This window comes from Bombina bombina, chromosome 5, assembly GCF_027579735.1.
Source record: "Bombina bombina isolate aBomBom1 chromosome 5, aBomBom1.pri, whole genome shotgun sequence".
NCBI lineage: Eukaryota > Metazoa > Chordata > Amphibia > Anura > Bombinatoridae > Bombina > Bombina bombina.
This window is the reverse complement of record NC_069503.1, coordinates 124,209,265-124,234,032: the sequence shown is the minus strand read 5'-3', so window position 1 is coordinate 124,234,032 and position 24,768 is coordinate 124,209,265. Positions and strand designations below refer to the sequence as shown.

The following is a 24,768-nucleotide window of genomic DNA, read 5'->3' as shown; positions in this document are numbered from 1 at the left end:
GGACAGAATTCTAGGAATCCTAACTCTACTCCAAGAGTAGCCTTTGGATTCACACCAATATAGATATTTACGCCATATCTTATGGTAAATATTTCTAGTCACAGGTTTACGAGCCTGAATCATGGTCTTAATGACCGAGTCCGAAAATCCATGCTTGGATAAAATTAAGCGTTCAATCTCCAAGCAGTCAGCTTCAGAGAAACTAAATTTGGATGAAGGAAGGGCCCTTGAAGTAGAAGGTCCTTCCTCAACGGAAGTCTCCAAGGTGGAAGAGATGACATGTCCACCAGGTCTGCATACCAAATCCTGTGAGGCCACGCCAGTGCAATGAGGATCACCGATGCCCTTTCCTGCTTGATTCGAGCAATGACCCGAGGTAAAAGAGAGAACGGAGGAAATAGGTATGCAAGACTGAAATTCCAAGGTACCGTCAGAGCATCAGTACAGCCTGAGGGTCCCTTGACCTCGACCCATACCTCGGGAGCTTGGCATTCTGCCGAGATGCCATGAGATCCAATTCCAGCTCACCCCATTTGAGAATCAGGCTGGAAAACACTTCCGGATGGAGCTCCCACTCCCCCGGGTGAAAGGTCTGCCTGCTCAGGAAGTCCGCCTCCCAGTTGTCCACTCCAGGAATGTGGATCGCCGACAGACAGCAATTGTGGGTCTCTGCCCACTGAATGATCTTGGCTACCTCTGTCATGGCCAAGGAACTCTGAGTTCCTCCCTGATGGTTGATGTAAGCAACTGAGGTTATATTGTCCGACTGGAACCTGCTGAACCGGGCCAAAGCTGAGGCCAGGCCAGGAGAGCATTGAAGATTGCTCTCAGTTCCAGAATGTTTATGGGTAGAACAGACTCCGACCGAGTCCATGTTCTCTGAGCCTTTAGAGAGCCCCCAGACTGCTCCCCATCCCAGCAAGCTGGCATCTGTTGTCACAATCACCCAAGAGGGTCTGCGAAAGCAGGTTTTCTGGGAGAGATGATCCAGAGACAACCACCAAAGTAGAGAATCCCTCGTCTCCTGCTCCAGCTGTAATCGCGGAGACAGATCCGCATAATCTCCGTTCCACTGTCTGAGCATGCTTAACTGCAGAGGTCTGAGGTGAAAACGGGCGAATGGGATGATGACCATTGCCGCTACCATCAGCCCGATTTCCTCCATGCACTGAGCCACTGATGGCCGAGGAGAGGACTGATGTGCTAGGCAAGAATCAAAAATTTTTGATTTCCTGACTTCTGTCAGAAAATTCTTCATTGATAAGGAATCTATTATGGTTCCCAAGAAAATTACCCTTGTATTTGGAACTAAGGAACTCTTTTCCAAATTCACCTTCCATCCATGAGACTGCAGGAAAGATAACAGCATTTCCGTGTGAGATCTTGCTTGTTGAAAGGAAGGCACCTGAACTAGAATGTCGTCCAGATAAGGTGACACTACAATGCCCCGCAATCGGAGCACCGCTAGAAGGGATCCCAGAACCTTTGAGAAAATTGTGGCAGCTGTGGCAAGACCAAATGGAAGAGCCACAAACTGGAAGTGTTTGTATAGAAATGCAAACCTTAGAAACTTGTGATGGTCCCTGTGTATGGGAACATGCAGGTACGCGTCTTTTAAATCCACCGTTGTCATAAATTGACCCTCTTGGACCAAAGGAAGAATACAACGAATAGTTTCCATCTTGAAGGACGGCACTCTGAGGAATTTGTTTATAGACACTTGAGATCTAAAATCAGTCTGAAGGTTCCCTCCTTTTTGGGAACCACAAGCAGATTGGAATAGAACCCCAGTGTCAGGTTAGGAAATATCCAGAAGTAGACCCAAATGCAAGGGCGAACTTAAACAACACCCTTGCACTCTGAGTTTAATCCAGGACGTGACCCCACGACAACCTCCAAAAAACAAAGTACTCACGATATGGAGCAGGGTTAGCCTGTGCCAAAGTAATTCATATCAGCCAGATAGACTTCTGAATAAGGAACTGGTTTCAGGAAATGCCTTCCACAGAATCAGGAGAGCAGGGATAGTCACTTATACTCAGGCAGAAGAAGGGTAAAACAGGAAACAGTTAATAATGCAGGAGTAGGTCATTTGTTATCAGGCAGTCTGAAGGTTAACACTGAGTAGACAGTCTTTGCAGAGTATGCAACAGGTAATCAGGCAGTTTGAGAGTTAACACTGTGTAGACAGTCTTTGCAGAGTATGCAACAGGTAATCAGGCAGTTTGATGGTAAACACTGTGTAGTCAGAACTTGCAGAATTAATAACATGTAATCAGGTAGTTTGAAGGTTAACACTGTGTTGTCAGAACTTGCAGTGATAGCAACAGGTAAGCTGGTAGCTTGAAGGTTAACACAGATAATCAGTACTTGTGGAGATTGGCAACAGGATATCCAGCAGTTTGAAGGTTTACACTGAATAATAGTATTTGCAGAGTTTGGAAACAGGTAAACATGCAGATTGAAGGATTCACAGAAATAACAGTATTTGAATAGTTTGCACTACACAGAGTAGTCTGAATATGCAGGGTTTGCAGCAGGTAAACATGAAGTTTGAAAGTTTCACAAAACAAACAGTACTTGCATTGTTTGGAGACAGGTATTCAGGAGGTTGAAGGTTAATCCTGCATAGTAAGTCCTTGAAGAGATTGGCAACAGAAAAGCAGCAGTTAGAGAGATTCCTCAGCGAAATCCTAACAGAAGCCTCAAAGTTAACAAACAAACGGACACTGGAGAAACAGGAAGCCAGAATAAAAAGCCTGGTTGTGACATCATCAGGAAGGGGTGGCTCAGACACCTGTCAATCAAGCACACAGAGAGGACTGCAGAGCTTCCCAGCAGCTGAGCGTGACACCCAGACCCGTTCCTGCATTGGAACAGGAACTATCACTCCCAGGTCGGAGAGGTCCCGAACACAGTGTAAGAACGCCTCTCTTTTTGTCTGGTCTACAGATAATCTTGAAAGCAGAAACCTGCCCCTGGGAGGAAAGGTCTTAAACTCTAGCTTGTATCCCTGGGATATGATATCCACCGCCCAGGGATCCTGAACATCTCAAAACCAAGCCTGAGCGAAGAATGAAAGTCTGCCCCCCACAAGATCTGGTCCCGGGTTGAGGGCAGACCCTTCATGCTGCTTTTGATTCAATAGCAGGCCTAGTGGATTGTTTTCCCTTGTTCCAAGACTGATTGGGTCTCCAGGAAGGCTTGGACTGCTCTTGCTTGGAGGAGGAAGTGGAAGGATTTCGCTTGAAATTTCGAAAGGAACGAAAATTACTCTGACGTCCCTTTTGTTTATTTCTCTTATCCTGAGGGAGAAAATGTCCCTTTCCTCCTGTGATGTCAGAAATTATTTCCGTCAATCCCGGCCCAAACAAAGTCTTTCCTTTGTAAGGAATAGCCAAAAGTTTAGACTTAGATGACACAGACCAAGATTTTAACCATAAAGCTCTGTGGGCCAGTACAGCAAAACCAGAAATCTTAGTTCCCAGCTTAATAACCTGAAGGGAAGCATCCGTGATAAAGGAGTTGGCCAACTTAAGGGCCTTTATCCTATCCTGGATTTCTTCAAGGGGAGTGTCTGTCCAAATAGATTCAGACAATGCATCAAACCAGTATGCTGCCGCACTAGTGACAGTAGCAATACAAACCGCGGGTTGCCATTGTAAATCCTGGTGTACATACATCTTCTTGAGTAACCCCTCTAACTTCTTATCCATAAGATCCTTAAAGGAACAACTATCCTCTATAGGAATAGTAGTTCTCTTGGCTAGCGTGGAAATTGCCCCTTCCACTTTGGGTACCGTGTGCCAAGATTCCTTGATAGAATCTGCTATAGGAAACATCTTTTTAAATACAGGGGATGAGAAAAAAGGGATACCCGGGTCCCTCCCATTCCTTAGCAATAATCTCAGTAGCACGATCTGGTACAGGAAAAACTTCCACCATGGAAGGTACATCAAAATATTTATTTAGCTTACTGGATTTTTTAGGATTGACAACCACCATGGTGTCGCTGTCATCCAGTGTAGCTAAAACCTCCTTGAGTAAGAAACTGAGGTGTTCTAGCTTAAACCTGAAGGATACAACTTCAATATCAGTAGGAGGAATTACACTGTCTGAGTCTGAGATTTCACCTTCAGATGCTACCGAAATATCCTCCTCCTCAGGCTTCTGGGAGGGGGCATTCGAAATGGCAACAACTGCGTCAGTAACCTCACTTACTGAATGCTTACTTTTCTTCTTGCGCTTTCCCTGCAGCATGGGAAAAGCAGACAACGCATCAGAGACCGCAGAGGACATCCTAAAAGCGCAGTTTGGTTTTAAAATTTATTATGCGCTTTCCTGTCAGAGACTTGAGAAAGCTGCGGTATATATTGAACATTGTCGTTAGACTCCTGAACAGCATCCGCCTTAGACAATGTTGGTTTAGAAAAGTCTATCCTTATAATTTAAAGTTCTCTCAATACATGAGGAACAGAAAGGAATAGGTGGTTCCACATTAGTCACTTCCTTGCTCTAACGTAGGCAAAGAGAATGACTGGGGTTGGAGGGAAGGGAGGTGATATTTAACAGCTTTGTTGTGGTTCTCTTTGCCGCCTCCTGCTGGGCAGGAGTGATATTCCCAATAGTAATTAGATGATCCGTGGACTCATTGTGTCATTAGAAAGAAATATATTTAAAAAAGCACTCAACAATAATATACCAAGCAATTCAGCCACTGCAAAAATGTATAACTCCTACTTTACATCATGCACCTTAACTTAAAGCACAGTATACAGTTGTCAAAAAGTTGGCAACCCTCAATGATATGTAAATGAGCAAAGCTTCTGTCACAGTATGTGAGAATACCTGTGCTCCAAGACAGCAGCCCCCAGTATGAAGAGGTGGAGCTTCACCATCTGACAACATTTCAGGGGTTAAAATAGGAATACAGCTTAAAAGAGATCTGCAGCAACAAGAGAGAAAGCATAGTAAGTACTTACCATTCTAGGGTAGTTGTGCCCAGTAGTTTAATGTCCCTTAAAAGGAACATGTAAAAATGAAACCTAATTTTCTTGGTCTACAGGCAGATACTATGCCTACCACAGTATGATCTCATGGAAAGAAATTAAGTTTTATCAATGGGCACCAAGAGAAAGAAGTAGAGCTAAGAAGTAAAATTGAAAGAAATAATAATTAAAGGGACACTAAAGGCAGAATAAAACTCTTCTTTAATCGATATATTCATATTTAACAATTATATATGTAAAGCACTTACTGTGTCATATTATTACCGTTATTGAGATATGCTTCTGTAAAATTTTATTGTTTTCCAAACCCACTGCTCTCAGTTTCTTTAGCAGACACGAATCAGCTACGATAACCTGAGTTATCAAAATGTCGGTATTCATCTGTAATGCGCATGCGTGATCTTATGAAATCGTCATATGATAAGTCACTCTCCTTCTATACATCAAGTGCAGTCTCAAAGGTACATTCTGCGCATTCGCGCAGGTTACTGAAATGCAGTGCGCATGCGCACAGTGACGAAATGGGCATATAATGTTATGCGTTTAAATATATCGTGATTGGACATAGTTACCGCAATGCAGTGCGCATGCGCACAGTGACGAAATGGGATTATAATGATATGCGTGAAAATATATTGTGATTGGACATTCGTTTGGGTAGTGAAAGGCCCATAATAGGGGGTTTGGCTTCGGTGACATCAGAATCGCAATATAAAATATAATTTTATTAGTGTTGGAGACTTCGTTTTCGTGTATAAGTAGGTAAGTGCTGAAATAGTAACTTTGGTGCTACGAATCTGATTATCTAATACCGCTTAAAAAAGTAAACTTTTGGAATCCTTTAAATAATTTAATTTGCTCTTCCGATTAGTCACATGTTTTTTTTCTAAGCTAAAGTCCTGTAACTGATTCCTATGGAGAACACATTGCTCAGTTCATCAGAATGCCTACAAATATAACAATCATTTAACCTCTTAGTTAACCAGAAACCTGGGCAATCAAGGGGTTTTAGTTATATATACACATTATACTATATAATGACCATTGTGAATGGTTCTGATGGAGAGCCTGTATTGTGGAGGGGAATAGGAACACAAGGAGCTACATGTAAGTTATGTGGGGTTCTGGAACAAAGACTGGGGAGGGCCTGGATGCCACAGAGAGAAAAACAGAAGCCAGGTAGAAGTGATGATGAGGTGTGAAGGGGAGAGGTGTGGATGTTTCTCTTCTTCCAAGGAACACGGTCAGGACATTTTCTACATGTCGCTAGTGAAAGGGTTTATCAAGCTTATGAGCTACGTACCAGTGGTAATTAAAATATTATATGAGGGCATAAGAGTATTCTTCTATAACTCCTCAAGTTATACAAGACTCCAAGGGTTGAACTGAAATTCCATAACATCAACATTTACCAACTTATTTATTCTTCTTACTCTTATGTGGGGTGATTTTTTTTTTTCTTTCTTTACAGTTACCTGAATTTTTTATCACAATCCTACTATACTGGCTATGATAACCCACCATGTTCCTTACATCAGGTGCAACTACATACAATTATCTGTAGAATTATATGAGCCATCGGAATAAAGATGCTTACTCCTGTAATGATGGAGCAAGCACTGTAAAAACATGAATTATGCTTACCTGATAATTTTCTTTTCTTCAAATGGAAAGAGTCCACAGCTGCATTCATTACTTTTGGGAATTCAGAACCTGGCCACCAGGAGGAGGCAAAGACACCCCAGCCAAAGGCTTAAATACTACTCCCACTTCACTCATCCCCCAGTCATTCTGCCAAGGAACAGTAGAAGAAATATCAGGGTGAAAAGGTGCCAGAAGAACAAAAATTACGGCCGCCCCACATAAAAACATGGGCGGGTAGCTGTGGACTCTTTCCATCTGAAGAAAATTATCAGGTAAGCATAATTTATGTTTTTCTTCAAAAATGAAAAGAGTCCACAGCTGCATTCATTTCTTTTGGGAAAACAATACCCAAGCTATAGAGGACACTGAATGCTTAAACGGGAGGGTACAAAAGGCAGCCAATTCTGAGGGCACCAGGCCTAAAAAAACCCTACCCACAAAATCCTGCTTCGTCCGAAGCCGAGAACAACTTTGAAAAAAAGGAAAAGGCCCAAGGACACTGACCCGCAGATAGTCCACAAGCCATGCTAGAGACCGCAGGAAACTAGACTCGACTGAGTCAACCAGCCTCCAGGAGACACCGTCGCCCAGCAGTCGGTCTCCAAACAACACACCCCTTACTAGAGAAAGGGAACAGACTACCGTATTCTTCCACCAAGGAGAAAAGACACGGAGAAAACAACCATAAAGAACTCCAGAATCCCAAAAAGGGCACAATGAGTCCTAAATAAAAACACAGAGCAAAAACCTGAGAACTGGGTTACAGAGACCCAACCACTCTCATAGAAACAAGGGGAGGCAACGCCCAGACCCCAGAGATACAGAAACCACGGGCTAAGCCTGGGAGTCTGAAACAGAGAAGAGAATATTCCCCTAACACAGTGCAACCACACTCTAAAAGGCAACTGAAGACGAAGGTCCCCAAGTCACAAAAGGTAGCTCCGAATATCTATTCAGAACCAAAGCCTTGTGCAGCAAGCTCAGATAGATGAACTTCTGACGTACAGTCATCTAAAAATGAGACTCTGAAACGAATACTTGCAGGGCAAGTAAAGAGCAGCTGAAGATAGGATCCTTCAGTCTGCTAAGCATCCACTACCCAGTGAATAACGTTGCAGGCTATCCAAAAGCCGCCAGTCCCTTCCCACAGATCTTAACGTGGAGAAAAGCAGAAACAGGCTTACCGTACCTCGAATGACCCGAGGACGAATTATCAGAGAACAGATCTCAGATCCTGCTCCAAACACCGGACCAGCCCAAGCAACCGGCAAGTCTGATAGACAGGGGGGAACAGAAAGACCCCAACCACAAGCCCCCAGGGAATAGAAGAATGGGGAGACTCACCCACCCCAACAGAGCTTGGGTGCCAACCCAATCCTCTCCTCCAAGAAAAAGGTACTCCCAAGGAGAACCCCCTAGGACCTTTTACAGAGAAAGTGCATTAGATCCTTAGGAAGACCTGTCACAACTCTCTTAGACAGTCTCTACATGGAGACTTCAATTTCCAACAGTTGATACAGAGCAACACACAGAGAAGCAGACTGCTGCCCCTAACATAAATAAAGCCACCTGTTCCAACCTCCTACACACAGGGCAGGACAAAGACCCTCCAGAGAGAGGAAACCCCTGTTCTTAAGGAAGACAAACTACCCCCTCAAAGGGGAGGCACAAAGAAAAACAGCGCACATGCCCACAAGACATGAGGCCATAGTCTGATCAAAACACGGACCGAATGAAAAATCATCCAGACACCACTGTTGATCCAACGGAGGAAAACTCCCCATGAAAAAGGAGCACACTCCGTACGAAGGACAAGACAGGCCTTTAAGGTTATAACCAATACCCGAAGGTGGATTTGAACCCTGGCCTAAACTGGACATCCAGCGCCGCAGCTGTATTTCAACCAACAACCTTTGTGTCTCAAGGTCACAAAGCTAACCACTAGGCAACATTTGTTGTTTACAAGCCCAATAAGCTAGCCCCTATGTCATAACATAGTCTCCCTGAAAAAAATGGGTCGTCCCGAACCAGTACCCAGGATCATAAGTCTCGAGACATCCAAGAACGATCCAAGACAAGAACCTGGGACCCAGAATGGTCTTAAAACAAATGCCCAGGGAACACAGGATACCCGTCTGAATAAATCAGACCTCACAGGGAATGATAACCAGGCTAACACGGATAACAGGTACAGGACTCACTCGTAACACCCAGACCAAGGGAAAGAACACCCTTAGCAGGAGGTCAACACCCCCCCCCCCACAAGGTGCTAGGCCGTGACAAAGTCACGCAATTCCACTAGGGCCCAAAGACTCCAAGGACAACGCGCACAAAGTCCAAGACTAAGGGAATGATAATGAGAAGAAAGTCACCCAAAGAGAGAATAGAAGAAAGCCCAGTCTCCACAATCAGATTAACTTTCCAAAGGACCACACCCAAGAAAAAAGAATGCAGAGCATCCCGAACCCTGGTAGAAAAAATCCCCTAAGCAAAGCTTGGAAAAATAAAGGAGACAACACCACCTATCGTCCCTGATACGGAGACGACTAACTCCTGAAAGTATACAAAGCTGCACGGCCCTCACTTCCTAAATTAAACGGCCAAAGCCACCAGAAAAACCGGACGAAGTCCAGAAAATCTCGACCCAAAGGAAGAGAACCTCTAAAAGGAACAAGTACTAAAAAGGACACTCCCAAGAGACCTTGAAAAGACAAGTTCGCCAAGAACCGGCGGTATGAGGACCTAAATCCTCCAAACCTCCAACCCACAACGGGAAGGGACCGCTCTAGTTCCCGCAGAAAACTACTGAGAATGTCACAGTGCATCTCAACGGAGTCCCGGCCGACTAGATTGAGACGCTAATGAGGACTGAACTCAATCCCCCATGCCCCTGAGCAAACCACGGACCATTAAGTCCTCTCAGAATGCTAGCTGAAACTTGTAAAATAAAACAAGGAAAACAACACAAATCATAGTATGAGCACTCGGGGCCCTCACCGGACCAGCCTGGCATAAAAGGCACCACGTGTCTGAGCAAGGCCTCAAGGACAGAAGGATTTGTACCCAGTCAGGACCAGCCTGAAACCAAGGGCCCCAGCACTGTCAAGGCCACATAGTCTCCCCCGAGATGGATGGATAAACTACAGACAGACAAACATAGGACTAGCACATGCTCACTCTTTGAACAAAACTTTTGTAGAGGTAAACAGTGCGACCACAAATCGCGAGTATCAATTCCAGAGAAGAAAGTTCCCGAAGGAAATATAACAACAACAACATGAGCTTTAAACAAAACAAAATGAGGACCTAAATCCTCCATCCTGGATTAAAATAAAAGATAAGGCAACCCGTAGGCTATCGCCCAGGAAGAATGGACACACCCGCAAGATCAGCCCAACAGGAATCCGAGTCTTCCAAGCTCAGAACTGGAAAGGATACTCAAAAAATAAAGACTATAAGAAGATTACTTCATCCCTTATATCTAATCATGCAAGTCATTTGAAGAGGAAAACAGAGTTCCCAGACCCATTAAGAGCAGGATCCTCCAGCAACCCCAAAACGTGCCTCAGTAAAAAACGAAGGCGCGCCAGTCTGTAATGAAAAGCGCAACATACCTCCACCCGGGACAAATGGAGAACCCGGCCCCGAAGGTTGACCCCCTGAGGCCTCAGGGGCAGTCACTCCCCCAGAGGGCTGAACTGGTGATCCCATGCCTGACGAGCTCCGGTTAACAGAACACAGACAGTATCGTAAGCACACTACCGGGAGGTGCAGATGCGCCAGCAACAAAGATATGGCCATGTGGAACTGTGTCGTAACCTCTGGTGGGAACAGGCCACTCTCCATAGAAGGATAAGCAGAGTTTGGGTTACCTGCATGCGTAGTAAGAATTAGTGGTAGGGAACTTGCAGCGTGGGAGATAGAATCCCCAGAGGCGGATGGCTCAGCAGGCCCCTTATTCCCCGATCCAGAGGAAGAGAGCACTCTAAAACGGCATTCGAAACATAACTGATGGACATGTATCACCCGGGCCAATTCGTATTCTTCACAAGAAGTAGAATCTGAATCAGAGACATCCGTCTTCAAAAATCAGAATCCTCCATAACTGGGATATTGAATAAGAAAATGGACAATTCTAAACGGCACCTTACACCCCAAGGCTGGGGCACTCACCACCACGCCCAGTCACAAGGTAAACCGTGCAGTCCATAAAAACAAAATTTATGCTTACCTGATAAATTCATTTCTCCTGTAGTGTGGTCAGTCCACGGGTCATCATTACTTCTGGGATATTATCTCCTCCCCTACAGGAAGTGCAAGAGGATTCACCCAGCAGAGCTGCTATATAGCTCCTCCCCTCTACGTCACCTCCAGTCATTCGACCAAAGGACCAACGAGAAAGGAGAAGCCCAAGGGTGTAGTGGTGACTGGAGTATAATCCAAAATTTTTTTTAGCCTGCCATAAAAAACAGGGCGGGCCGTGGACTGACCACACTACAGGAGAAATGAATTTATCAGGTAAGCATAAATTTTGTTTTCTCCTGTTAAGTGTGGTCAGTCCACGGGTCATCATTACTTCTGGGATACCAATACCAAAGCAAAAGTACAACGGATGACGGGAGGGACAGGCAGGCTCTTTATACGGAGGGAACCACTGCCTGAAGAACCTTTCTCCCAAAAACAGCCTCCGAAGAAGCAAAAGTGTCAAATTTGTAAAATTTGGAAAAAGTATGAAGAGAAGACCAAGTTGCAGCCTTGCAAATCTGTTCAACAGAAGCCTCATTCTTAAAGGCCCAAGTGGAAGCCACAGCTCTAGTAGAATGAGCTGTAATTCTTCCAGGAGGCTGCTGTCCAGCAGTCTCATAGGCTAATCGTATTATGCTACGAAGCCAAAAAGAGAGAGAGGTAGCCGAAGCTTTTTGACCTCTCCTCTGGCCAGAATAAACGACAAACAGGGAAGACGTTTGACGAAACTCCTTAGTTGCCTGTAGATAAAATTTCAGGGCACGGACTACATCTAGATTGTGTAGCAGACGTTCCTTCTTCGAGGAAGGATTAGGACACAAGGATGGAACAACAATCTCTTGATTGATATTCCTGTTAGTGACCACCTTAGGTAGGAACCCAGGTTTAGTACGCAGAACTACCTTGTCTGAATGAAAAATCAGATAAGGAGAATCACAATGTAAGGCAGATAACTCAGAGACTCTTCGAGCCGAGGAAATAGCCATTAAAAACAGAACTTTCCAAGATAACAACTTGATATCAATGGAATGAAGGGGTTCAAACGGAACACCCTGTAAAACATTAAGAACTAAGTTCAAACTCCATGGCGGAGCAACAGTTTTAAACACAGGCTTGATCCTAGCTAAAGCCTGACAAAAAGCTTGAACGTCCGGAACTTCTGACAGACGTTTGTGTAAAAGAATGGACAGAGCTGAAATCTGTCCCTTTAAAGAACTAGCGGATAACCCCTTTTCTAAACCTTCTTGTAGAAAAGACAATATCCTTGGAATCCTAACCTTACTCCATGAGTAACTCTTGGATTCGCACCAATATAAGTATTTACGCCATATTTTATGGTAAATCCTTCTGGTAACAGGCTTCCTAGCCTGTATTAAGGTATCAATAACTGGCTCAGAAAACCCACGTTTTGATAAAATCAAGCGTTCAATTTCCAAGCAGTCAGCTTCAGAAAAGTTAGATTTTGATTTTTGAATGGACCCTGGATCAGAAGGTCCTGTTTCAGAGGTAGAGACCAAGGCGGACAGGATGACATGTCCACTAGATCTGCATACCAAGTCCTGCGTGGCCATGCAGGTGCTATTAGAATCACTGATGCTCTCTCCTGTTTGATTCTGGCAATCAATCGAGGAAGCATCGGGAAGGGTGGAAACACATAAGCCATCCCGAAGGTCCAAGGTGCTGTCAAAGCATCTATCAGAACCGCTCCCGGATCCCTGGATCTGGACCCGTAGCGAGGAAGTTTGGCGTTCCGACGAGATGCCATGAGATCTATCTCTGGTTTGCCCCAACGTCGAAGTATCTGGGCAAAGACCTCCGGATGAAGTTCCCACTCCCCCGGATGAAAAGTCTGACGACTTAAGAAATCCGCCTCCCAGTTCTCCACTCCCGGGATGTGGATTGCAGACAGGTGGCAAGAGTGAGACTTCCATCATTGCTAGGGAGCTTCTTGTCCCTCCCTGATGGTTGATGTAAGCTACAGTCGTGATGTTGTCCGACTGAAACCTGATGAACCCCTGAGTTGTTAACTGGGGCCAAGCCAGAAGGGCATTGAGAACTGCTCTCAATTCCAGAATGTTTATTGGAAGGAGACTCTCCTCCTGATTCCATAGTCCCTGAGCCTTCAGAGAATTCCAGACAGCGCCCCAACCTAGTAGGCTGGCGTCTGTTGTTACAATTGTCCAGTCTGGCCTGCTGAATGGCATCCCCCTGGACAGGTGTGGCCGATAAAGCCACCATAGAAGAGAATTTCTGGTCTCTTGATTCAGATTCAGAGTGGGGGACAAATCTGAGTAATCCCCATTCCACTGACTTAGCATGCACAATTGCAGCGGTCTGAGATGTAGGCGTGCAAAAGGTACTACGTCCATTGCCGCTACCATTAAGCCGATCACCTCCATGCATTGAGCTACCGACGGGTGTTGAATGGAATGAAGGACACGGCATGCATTTTGAAGCTTTGTTAACCTGTCTTCTGTCAGGTAAATCTTCATTTCTACAGAATCTATCAGAGTCCCCAAGAAGGGAACTCTTGTGAGTGGAAAGAGAGAACTCTTCTTTTCGTTCACCTTCCATCCATGCGACCTTAGAAATGCCAGTACTAACTCTGTATGAGACTTGGCAGTTTGAAAGCTTGAAGCTTGTATCAGAATGTCGTCTAGGTACGGAGCTACCGAAATTCCTTGCGGTCTTAGTACCGCCAGAAGAGTACCCCGAACCTTTGTGAAGATTCTTGGAGCCGTAGCCAGTCCGAATGGAAGAGCTACAAACTGGTAATGCCTGTCTAGAAAGGCAAACCTTAGATACCGGTAATGATTTCTGTGAATCGGTATGTGAAGGTAAGCATCCTTTAAATCCACTGTGGTCATGTACTGACCCTCTTGGATCATGGGCAGAATTGTTCGAATCGTTTCCATCTTGAACGATGGAACTCTTAGGAATTTGTTTAGGATCTTTAAATCCAAGATTGGCCTGAAAGTTCCCTCTTTTTTGGGAACTACAAACAGATTTGAGTAAAACCCTTGTCCTTGTTCCGACCGCGGAACTGGATGGATCACTCCCATTAATAAAAGATCTTGTACGCAGCGTAGGAACGCTTCTTTCTTTATTTGGTTTGTTGATAACCTTGACAGATGAAATCTCCCTCTTGGGGGAGAGGATTTGAAGTCCAGAAGGTATCCCTGAGATATGATCTCTAACGCCCAGGATCCTGAACATCTCTTGCCCAAGCCTGGGCGAAGAGAGAAAGTCTGCCCCCTACTAGATCCGGTCCCGGATCGGGGGCCCTCGATTCATGCTGTCTTAGGGGCAGCAGCAGGTTTCCTGGCCTGCTTGCCCTTGTTCCAGGACTGGTTAGGTTTCCAGCCTTGTCTGTAGCGAGCAACAGCTCCTTCCTGTTTTGGTGCAGAGGAGGTTGATGCTGTTCCTGCTTTGAAATTACGAAAGGAACGAAAATTAGACTGTCTAGCCCTAGGTTTGGCTTTGTCCTGAGGCAGGGCATGGCCTTTACCTCCTGTAATGTCAGCGATAATCTCCTTCAACCCGGGCCCGAACAAGGTTTGCCCTTTGAAAGGTATATTAAGCAATTTAGATTTAGAAGTAACATCAGCTGACCAGGATTTTAGCCACAGTGCTCTGCGTGCCTGAATGGCAAATCCGGAATTCTTAGCCGTAAGTTTAGTTAAATGTACTACGGCATCTGAAATAAATGAGTTAGCTAACTTAAGGGCTTTAAGTTTGTCTGTAATCTCATCTAGTGTAGATGATTGAAGTGTCTCTTCCAGAGACTCAAACCAAAATGCTGCTGCAGCCGTGACAGGCGCAATACATGCAAGAGGTTGCAATATAAAACCTTGTTGAACAAACATTTTCTTAAGGTAACCCTCTAATTTTTTATCCATTGGATCTGAAAAGGCACAGCTATCCTCCACCGGGATAGTGGTACGCTTAGCTAAAGTAGAAACTGCTCCCTCCACCTTAGGGACCATTTGCCATAAGTCCCGTGTGGTGGCGTCTATTGGAAACATTTTTCTAAATATCGGAGGGGGGTGAGAACGGTACACCGGGCCTATCCCACTCCTTAGTAACAATTTCAGTAAGTCTCTTAGGTATAGGAAAAACATCAGTACTCGCCGGTACCGCAAAATATTTATCCAACCTACACATTTTCTCTGGTATTGCAACTGTGTTACAATCATTCAGAGCCGCTAACACCTCCCCTAGTAATACACGGAGGTTTTCCAGCTTAAATTTAAAATTTGAAATATCTGAATCCAATCTATTTGGATCAGAACCGTCACCCACAGAATGAAGTTCTCCGTCCTCATGTTCTGCCGCCTGTGACGCAGTGTCTGACATGGCCCTAATATTATCAGCGCACTCTGTTCTCACCCCAGAGTGATCACGCTTGCCTCTAAGTTCTGGTAATTTAGCCAAAACTTCAGTCATAACAGTAGCCATATCCTGTAATGTGATTTGAAATGGCCGCCCAGATGTACTCGGCGCTACAATATCACGCACCTCCGAGCGGGAGATGTAGGTACTGACACGTGAGGCGAGTTAGTCGGCATAACTCTCCCCTCGTTGTCTGGTGAAATATGTTCAATTTGTACAGATTGACTTTTATTTAAAGTAGCATCAATACAGTTAGTACATAAACTTCTATTGGGCTCCACTTTGGCATTAGCACATATAGCACATGTATCTTCCTCTGAATCAGACATGTTTAACACACTAGCAATTAACTAGCAACTTGGAAATGCTTTTTTAAGTAATTTACAATAATCTGAAAACGAACTGTGCCTATAAGAAGCACAGAAAAAATTATGACAGTTGAAAATAATTAAGTTATAGCATCAATCTTTGTCAGAAATATACAATTTTAGCAAAGGATTGTTCCCATTAGCAAAGGATAACTAACCCAGGCAGCAGAAAAAAATACACAAATAAACGTTTTTTATCACAGTCAACTACAATCTTCACAGCTCTGCTGTGATGATTACCTCCCTCAAAAAAGGCTTTGGAGATCCCTGAGTTCTGTAGCGATGAACCGGATCATGCAGGAAGAAAATGAACCTCTGACTGAGTTTTTTGATGCGTAGTAAAAGCGCCAAAAATGGCCCCTCCCCCTCACACATAACAGTGAGAGAGATCAGTGAACTGCTTTAATTTAAACAAAAACTATTGCCAAGTGGAAAAAATAGTGCCCAAAACATTTTTTCACCCAGTACCTCAGAGAAATAAACGTTTTTACATGCCAGCAAAAAAACGTTTAACCTCAATAAATTAATTGTTATTTAAAACCTATTGCAAGTCCCTGCAAATTAGGATAAGTCTATGCATACAGTATAAATCCAGTGAAGTACCATTCCCCAGAATACTGAAGTGTAAAATATACATACATGACAGCCTGATACCAGCTACATCTACTGCATTTAAGGCTGAGTTTACATTATAACGGTATGGCAGGATTTTCTCATCAATTCCATGTCAGAAAATAACAAACTGCTACATACCTCTTTGCAGATTAATCTGCCCGCTGTCCCCTGATCTGAAGTTTACCTCTCCTCAGATGGCCGAGAAACAGCAATATGATCTTAACTACTCCGGCTAAAATCATAGAAAAAAACTCCGGTAGATTCTTCTTCAAATTCTACCAGAGAATGAATAACACACTCCGGTGCTATTATAAAATAACAAACTTTTGATTGAAGTTAATAAACTAATTAAATCACCACAGTCCTCTCACACATCCTATCTATTCGTTGGGTGCAAGAGAATGACTGGAGGTGACGTAGAGGGGAGGAGCTATATAGCAGCTCTGCTGGGTGAATCCTCTTGCACTTCCTGTAGGGGAGGAGATAATATCCCAGAAGTAATGATGACCCGTGGACTGACCACACTTAACAGGAGAAAAAAGCATGCCGACCAACATAGGCCGTTATGTTTCAAATATAGCCATGAGCCAAAGTATCACTACACAGTAGCAGACAGAATCACATAACAGACATGATTAACTTCCCCCCTGTTCAATAACCCCCCTTAGGAGATATTAACCCTTGATTCCAAGATACAAAAAGGAGTCTCACTAAGACCCTAAGTTAAATTACCCCCGAAAGGTTGTAGCCCCTCTCAGATAAACAGTTACAATTACAATACATCCATGATGAATGTAAAATGAAACGATCTTACCGGAACCGATGCCGTGGAACAGGAACACAGCCCTTCAAGTGTGACAGATAGTAGCATCGCTTCTGACATGGACTTGAGAGAAGAAAGCAAGCAGTGAAACTCGTCAACACCGATTGCTTGTGGAGTTGAGTCGGGATGCTTTCGCAGAAAGACTCTCCCTGCATCTCTGGACTCTAACTTTCATCCAGGCTCTCACTGAGAGGCTGACAGGACTACTTAAAACTCCAGTCCCATTCCAAAGAGTACTACCCTCCATAATAGACTATCGAAAACTTCTGACACTTCTCTGCCAACCTCCTGGGACAAAAGGCAAAGAATGACTGGGGGATGAGGAAAGTTGGAGGAGTATTTAAGTCTTTGGCTGGGGTGTCTTTGCCTCCTCCTGGTGGCCAGGTTCTGAATTTCCAAAAGTAATGAATGCAGCTGTGGACTCTTTCCATTTATGAAGAAAATACACCTATAAGAAAAAAAGGCAAAATATTACCTACATTTTTATTTTATAAATAAAACAGATATTAAATTGAAACACTGCCTTTGCATTTTCCAGGAAACCAACTTTGGATTTTAGGTAGGTATGCAATTTAAAATTCAAATTGCAATTCACAAAATATATTTAGATAACACAAGTTTCTTTAAGGAATTCCATGACCGCCAAAGCCTCATAGCCTTGGCTTAAGGAAGAAACAATTTAATAAAAAAAAAACTGGGGCAATAACATGGTGTACCAAAGACCCTGCATACCACTGGTTAATAACTATCACACCTTGCAAAATCCCTACCTGAACCAACAAATTAAATAGAGGTTTGTTGAGGGGTCTATGGGCCCAATGATCTAAAGCTCTTCACCCTGGCGAGATTATCTAAGAACTCTCTCTCATCAGTACTACAAGGTCTCGCAAATAATTTTAAAAAGGCAAATTTTAGCTTGTGAACTGTCCATCTCGCTATGCAGAGATATGGATATGAAAGACAGGTATCTACATTAGAGTATAATACTCAATAAAGGCCCTAAAGATTTTGTGTGGTTCCTCTCAGTGCCGCAAGTGTTTCATAGTATGATTGTATGTGCCGCCACAGTACATATCTCACAAAACGTATTCTCAACTTCCCACATAGATCTCTAATCCAGGGGACACTTTATCAAACATATCAAAAAGCAGCAATTAAACAAGCATACATCAGTATCAATTGTGCACTTTCTTTACCTCACTTTCTCGGACACCATCTCTTCCTAGCTATAGGCAACACCATCTTGCTCAAATTATTTGTGTCGGCAACAGCTTTCCTGCATTGTTATTCAGATTCTCCATGTCGATTTTTTAACATGGATGCTTTGCATTATTATTGGTTTACGGCAGCGTGACGATTTTGTGCGCTTTTTTATGCTATTTATTCTGATGCCATAATCTCTCCACACCCTGAGTATTGGCTCCTGTCAGAGGCATAACTCGAAACCACAGGGCCTAGGTGTGGGCCCAGGTGGTTTTTTTCCCTTTAGATCACATGTTTTTCTTATCCAGCTGATTTTTCGGCCGTTAGGCAACCGTCAATCTACGTCACCCCCCCCCCTTTAATCTAAAGCGCATGCGCCATTTATTTTTCCTTTAGCTTGATATCCATGCGCGCTCCCGTTTCGCGCATGCGTCCTACAACCATTTAGAAATCCCAGACTCACTACGTCATCACATCGGCTTATTACGGATGCGGACAAGCAAATCTCTTTACATCGCCGAGTAGCGCATGCGCATTGAAAATTAGGATCAGTGAGTAGCGCATGCTCATTTGAATCCGGATCCGTGAACGCACATTTTAGAGGCAGAGAGAGCGGGTGGGACCACTGAAGACATCATAAAATGCCGAAGAAGGAAGTAGGGCTTGGGAGGAGTCAGGACCCAAACAGTAGGGAATTGGAAATAGATTTTTTTAAGAAAAATACTAAAACAATCACAAAAATAACTTAGCGACTAGTGTAAGGTGATAATGAGAAATGGTAGATTGCAGTCAATAAAGGCTAACTTTACCTTCACTTTAAGCTTAACATGCCTGCTATTTAAATAAAGATAGCAATAGAACGAAGAAAATGTGATAATAGGAGTAAATTATAAAGTTGCTTAAAAACAGAATTTATGCTTACCTGATAAATTACTTACTCTTGCGGTGTATCCAGTCCACGGATTCATCCTTTACTTGTGGGATATTCTCATTCCCTACAGGAAGTGGCAAAGAGAGCACACAGCAAAGCTGTCCATATAGCTCCCCCTCTAGCTCCATCCCCCAGTCATTCGACCAAAGGTTAGTAAGAAAAAGGAGAAACCATAGGGTGCAGTGGTGACTGTAATTTAAACAAAATTTTTTACACCGCAAGAGAAAGTAATTTATAAGGTAAGCATAAATTCTGTTTTCTCTTGCAAGGTGTATCCAGTCCACGGATTCATCCTTTACTTGTGGGATACCAATACCAAAGCTTTAGGACACGGATGAACGGAGGGAACAAGACATGTACCTTAAACGGAAGGCACCACTGTTTGCAAAACCTTTCTCCCAAAAATAGCCTCCGAAGAAGCAAAAGTATCGAATTTGTAAAATTTTGAAAAAGTATGCAGTGAAGACCAAGTCGCTGCCTTACAAATCTGTTCAACAGAAGCCTCATTTTTTAAAGCCCACGTGGAAGCCACTGCTCTGGTAGAATGAGCAGTAATTCTTTCAGGAGGCTGCTGGCCAGCAGTCTCGTAGGCCAAACGGATGATGCTTTTCAGCCAAAAGGAAAGAGAGGTAGCAGTCGCTTTCTGACCTCTCCTCTTACCAGAATAGATAACAAACAAAGAAAATGTTTGTCTGAAATCCTTAGTTGCTTGTAAATAGAACTTTAACCCCTTAACGACCGAGGACGTGCAGGGTACGTCCTCAAAAAAAAGGCAGTTAATGCCTGAGTTAATGCCTGAGAACGTACCCTGCACGTCCTCGGTGTGGAAAGCAGCTGGAAGCGATCCTGCTCGCTTCCAGCTGCTTTCCGGTTATTGAAGTGATGCCTCGATATGGAGGCATCCTGCAATAACCTTTTTAAGCCATCCGGTGCAGAGAGAGCCACTCTGTGGCCCTCTCTGCACCGGAGATCGGTGGCTCCCTGCGTTGGTGGGTGGGAGCCGGACCGGGAGGCGGCCATCGATGGCCCTGGTTATGTGCAGGGGGGGCGGGATCGTGGGCGGGGATGAGCGGGGGCGCGCACGGACGCGCGCGCGTGCACGGGAGGGCGCGTGCACGGGGAGGGAGCGGGTGGGAACCGCTACACTACAGAAAATTTATTAATAAAAAATGTTTAAATGTTTAAATGTCTAAATATTTAAAAAAAAAAAAAAAGATCAGCAAGGTGGTGGGGGTTTGTCTGTGTGGGGGGGGGAAGCTACACTACAGAAAAAAGCCAAACAAAAATAAAAAAAGCACTTTCTTTTGCAAACTGGGTACTGGCAGACAGCTGCCAGTACCCAAGATGGCCCCCAATGAGGCAGAGGGGAGGGTTAGAGAGCGGTTTTGGGGGGGATCCTACACCCTAGCATATGTAAATATGCTAAAAAATTTTTTTATTTTTTTTTAAAAACCCTTTTATTTTAGTACTGGCAGACTTTCTGCCAGTACTTAAGATGGCGGGACAATTGTGGGGTGGGGGAGGGAAGGGAGCTGTTTGGGAGGGATCAGGGGGTGGGATGTGTCAGGTGGGAGGCTGATCTCTACACTAAAGCTAAAATTAACCCTGCAAGCTCCCTACAAACTCCCTAATTAACCCCTTCACTGCTAGCCATAATACACATGTGAGGCGCAGCAGGATTTAGCGGCCTTCTAATTACCAGAAAGCAAAGCCAAAGTCATATATGTCTGCTATTTCTGAACAAAGGGGATCCCAGACAAGTATTTACAACCATTTGTGCCATAATTGCACAAGTTGTTTGTAAATTATTTCAGTGAGAAACCTAAAATTGTGAAAAATTTAACTTTTTTTTCAATTTGATCGCATTTGGTGGTGAAATGGTGGCATGAAATATACCAAAATGTGCCTAGATCAATACTTGGGGTTGTCTACTATACTACACTAAAGCTAAAATTAACCCTACACGCTCCCTAAAAGCTCCCTAATTAACCCCTTAACTGCTGGGCATAATACACTTGTGGTGCGCAGTGGCATTTAGCGGCCTTCTAATTACCAAAAAGCAACGCCAAAGCCATATATGTCTGCTATTTCTGAACAAAGGGGATCCCAGAGAAGAATTTACAACCATTTATGCCATAATTGCACAAGTTGTTTGTAAATAATTTCAGTGAGAAACCAAAAGTTTGTGAAAAAATTTGTGAAAAAGTGAACGATTTTTTGTATTTGATCGCATTTGGCGGTGAAATGGTGGTATGAAATATACCAAAAATTGTCCTAGATCAATACTTTGGGATGTCTACTAAAAAAAATATATATACATGTCAAGGGATATTCAGGGATTCCTGAAAGATATTAGTGTTCTAATGTAACTAGCGCTAATTTTGGAAAAAAGTGGTTTGGAAATAGCAAAGTGCTACTTGTATTTATGGCCCTATAACTTGCACAAAAAGCAAAGAACATGTAAACATTGGGTATTTCTAAACTCAGGACAAAATTTTGAAACTATTTAGCATGGGTGTTTTTTGGTGGTTGTAGATATGTAACAGATTTTGGGGGTCAAAGTTAGAAAAAGTGTGTTTTTTTCAATTTTTCCTCATATTTTATATTTTTTTTTATAGTAAATTATAAGATATGATGAAAATAATGGTATCTTTAGAAAGTCCATTTAGTGGCGAGAAAAACGGTATATAATATGTGTGGGTACAGTAAATGAGTAAGAAGAAAATTACAGCTAAACACAAACACCGCAAAAATGTAAAAATAGCCTTGGTCCCAAAACGGACAGAAAATGGAAAAGTGCTGTGGTCATTAAGGGGTTAAAGCACGAACTACATCAAGATTGTGTAATAGACGTTCCTTCTTCGAAGATGGATTAGGACACAGAGAAGGAACAACTATTTCCTGGTTAATATTCTTGTTAGAAACAACTTTAGGAAGAAAACCAGGCTTGGTACGCAAAACTACCATATCTGCGTTGAACACCAGGTAAGGTAAATCACACTGTAAGGCAGATAATTCTGAAACTCTTCTAGCAGAAGAGATAGCTATCAAAAACAAAACTTTCCAAGATAACAACTTAATGTCTATGGAATGTAAAGGTTCAAACGGAACCCCTTGAAGAACTGAAAGAACTAGATTCAAACTCCATGGCGGAGCCACAGGTTTATAGACAGGCTTGATTCTGACTAAAGCCTGAGCAAACGCTTGAACGTCTGGTACCTCTGCCAGACGCTTGTGTAACAGGATAGACAAAGCAGATATTTGTCCTTTTAAGGAACTAGCTGACAATCCTTTCTTCAATCTTTCTTGGAGAAAAGACAAAATCCTGGGAATCCTAATCTTACTCCATGAGTAACCCTTGGATTCACACCAACAAAGATATTTCCGCCATATCTTATGGTAGATTTTCCTGGTGACAGGCTTTCTAGCCTGAATCAGAGTATCTATAACTGACTCAGAGAACCTGCGCTTTGATAGAATTAAGCGTTCAATCTCCAAGCAGTCAGACATAGAGAAACTAAATTTGGATGCTTGAACGGACCCTGTATCAGAAGATCCTGCCTCATTGGCAATGTCCATGGTGGGACAGATGACATGTCCACTAGGTCTGCATACCAAGTCCTGTGTGGCCACGCAGGCGCCATCAGAATCACTGAAGCCTTCTCCTGCTTGATTCTGGCAACCAGACGCGGGAGGAGAGGAAACGGTGGAAAAACATAAGCCAGATTGAAGGACCAAGGCGCTGCTAGAGCATCTATCAATACCGCCTTGGGATCCCGGGACCTGGACCCGTAGAGAGGAAGTTTGGTGTTCTGACGGGACACCATCAGATCCAACACTCCCCCGGGTGAAAAGTCTGACAACTTAGAAAATCCGCCTCCCAGTTGTCTACTCCTGGGATGTGAATTGCTGAGAGATGGCAGGAGTGATCCTCCGCCCACTTGATTATTTTGGTTACTTCCGTCATTGCTAGGGAACTCTTTGTTCCCCCCTGATGATTGACGTAAGCTACAGTCGTGATGTTGTCCGACTGAAATCTGATGAATTTGGCCGCCGCTAGTTGAGGCCATGCCTGAAGAGCGTTGAATATCGCCCTCAGTTCCAGAATGTTTATCTGAAGAAGAGCTTCTTCCCGAGACCATAAGCCCTGAGCTTTCAGGGAGTCCCAGACCGCACCCCAGCCTAACAGACTGGCGTTGGTCGTTACAATGATCCACTCTGGTCTGCGGAAACATATTCCCTGAGACAGGTGATCCTGAGACAACCACCAGAGAAGAGAATCTCTGGTCTCCTAGTCCAACTGAATTTGAGGAGACAAATCTGCATAATCCCCATTCCACTGTTTGAGCATGCATAGTTGCAGTGGTCTGAGGTGTATCTGAGCAAAAGGGACTATGTCCATTGCCGCTACCATTAGTCCGATTGTCTCCATGCACTGAGCTACAGATGGCCGAGGAATGGAATGAAGAGTTCGGCAAGTAGTTAACAGTTTTAACTTTCTGACCTCCGTCAAAAATATTTTCATTTCTACCGAGTCTATCAGGGTTCCTAGGAATGGAACTCTTGTGAGGGGGGAGAGAGAACTCTTTTTTACGTTCACCTTCCACCCGTGAGACCTCAGAAAGGCCAATACGATCTCTGTGTGAGACTTGGTTCTTTGGAAAGTCAACTCCTGAATTAAGATGTCGTCTAAGTAAGGCGCCACTGCTATGCCCCGAAGTCTTAGAACCGCCAGGAGGGACCCTAGCACCTTTGTGAAAATTCTGGGAGCGGTGGACAACCCGAAAGGAAGAGCCACAAACTGATAATGCTTGTCCAGAAAAGCGAACCTGAGAAACTGGTGATGATCTTTGTGGATAGGAATGTGTAGATACGCATCCTTTAGATCCACGGTAGTTATATATTGACCCTCCTGGATCATTGGTAAGATTGTCCGAATGGTCTCCATTTTGAATGATGGGACTCTGAGGAATTTGTTTAGAATTTTGAGATCCAGGATTGGTCTGAAAGTTCCTTCTTTTTGGGAACCACAAACAGGTTTGAGTGAAACCCCAGTCCTTGTTCTGCACAGCGCCTCTTTCTTTGTCTGATCTGTAGACAGACGAGAAATATGGAACCTTCTCCTTTGAGGAGAGTCCTTGAATTCTAGAAGGTATCCCTGGGCTACAATCTCTAAAGCCCAAGGATCGTGTACATCTCTTGCCCAGGCCTGAGAGAAGAGAGAGAGTCTGCCCCCTACTAGATCAGGTCCCGGATCGGGGGCTACCCCTTCATGCTGTCTTGGTGGCAGCTGCAGGCTTTTTGGCCTGTTTACCCTTATTCCAGCCCTGGTAAGGTTTCCAGGTTGCCTTGGGCTGTGAAGTGTTACCGTCTTGCTTTGCAGCTGGAGAGGATGAAGCGGGGCCGTTCCTGAAATTGCGAAAGGAACGAAAATTAGCTTTGTTCTTTGTCTTAAAGGGCTTGTCCTGAGGGAGAGCATGGCCTTTTCCCCCGGTGATATCTGAAATAATCTCTTTCAATTCAGGCCCGAAGAGGGTC

General features: G+C 43.9%; 1 protein-coding gene across 5 annotated transcripts in view; it reads right to left on the bottom strand.

The window, feature by feature from the left end:
- LOC128660066 (zinc finger BED domain-containing protein 6) overlaps positions 1–24,768 on the bottom strand; it is a 45,558-nt gene that overhangs the window by 10,366 nt on the left and 10,424 nt on the right. Inside the window, exon 1 of one of the 5 annotated variants that reach the window (XM_053713668.1) lies at positions 4,849–4,947. The exons of the other annotated variants lie outside the window; for them this stretch is intronic. The gene's annotated coding sequence lies outside the window, so the exon portion shown is untranslated. Of the gene's footprint in view, positions 1–4,848; positions 4,948–24,768 lie in introns of those variants that run through there. 5 annotated transcript variants of the gene reach the window in all.